The sequence below is a fragment of the Solanum stenotomum genome, chromosome 3 (genome assembly GCF_019186545.1).
Source record: "Solanum stenotomum isolate F172 chromosome 3, ASM1918654v1, whole genome shotgun sequence".
Classification (NCBI taxonomy): Eukaryota; Viridiplantae; Streptophyta; class Magnoliopsida; order Solanales; family Solanaceae; genus Solanum; species Solanum stenotomum.
In genome coordinates, this window is record NC_064284.1 from 56,892,696 (window position 1) to 56,894,146 (window position 1,451).

A 1,451-nucleotide genomic window follows, 5' to 3' on the forward strand; every position below is an offset into this window, starting at 1 on the left:
TTAATCATGGTTATTACTATTAACCATGGTTATTAGTAATTTTCTCTCCTCTCATTCCTTTCTCAATCAGCAAAGAAACACTTCTTCCCCTCCAAAAAACAAAGCAATTAGATATCATTTGTATTAAAATTACATCAATATTTTAATGTTTTTACATTTGCATATGAACAACTAGGGAGTGTCTCAAAAGGGAAAGACATAAATGGAGTGATTAGCCCAGTTAAAGAATACAGTTATAATAAATACCACAAGAAAGAAGAAACCCAAAAAATAAATGGAGAATTTCACCAAGAAAAAAAAGTATGTGAGATAATATTTTCCCACCCATTTTTCATGCCCTCTCCAAATCCTTTAGTTGGCTTTTCCAGAAACTCCAAATAGAAAAAATTGATGTTACGAAGAAGACGACAGAATTTTGTAGATCACCATTGCGACCAAATCAAGCTTCAAAGAAGTAGCCTCATGGCCTATCATGGGTTGGATTTTTAAAAATTTATAACCCAAGTTCATCCTTTGAATCTTGTCTTCTTTTATCACAGTGTGAAAATAATGGAAAGAAAAAACGATTTGTTGTTAACAAAGCAAATTCTTTGCTGATTGAGAAAAGGTTTGTTGCAGAATTAAGCTGATTGAGAAAAAAAGAGATGAGAGAGGAGAGAGAAAGAGAATTAGTAATAACCATGGTTAATGGTATTTGATCAAGAAAATTAATTTGGTCCATTAAAAATTAAAATGAACACATGTCAACTATACAAGGTAGCACTGGGGAAACAAGAGAGTTCATCACTGAAGAGGAGCCTCTTCCGTACGCTCCAGTTTAGAAAAAAAGGTTTGGACGTAGAGAGAGTACTATTGAAGAGAAATATATTACATTAGTAAGGGATGAGATTTTTTGAGTTATGATACGACTGAGCAATCTTTCTTCCTTTGAGACAACTATTTTTAAAGTGTAAATTAGGCAAAAGATCTAATTAAGAGCTTGTTTGACATTTCTGCTAAAAATAACTTATTTTAAGAAGTGCTTTTTTTAAAATAGCTTTTCAGAAAAGTGCTTTTAAAAAAAAAACAATTTGTGTTTGGCAAATTCATTTGAAAAGTGCTTTTGATAAACAATTTGTGTTTGACTAATTTTCTTTAAAAAATACTTTTTAGAGTTAAGTTACAAAAAAGGGCAAGTATCAATGTATTTTTAATATTAAGATTATTTTATAAAGAAAAACTATTTTAAACATTTAACAAAGCAAATTCTTTGCTGATTGAGAAAATGTTTGTTGCAGAATTATGCTGACCGAGAAAGAAAGAGATGAGAGAGGAGAGAGAAAGATAATTAGTAATAACCATGGTTAATGGTATTTTATCAAGAAAATTAATTTGATCCATTAAAAATTAAATGAACACATGTCAACTATACAAGGTAGCACTGGGGGAAACATGAGAGATCATTGGAGAGG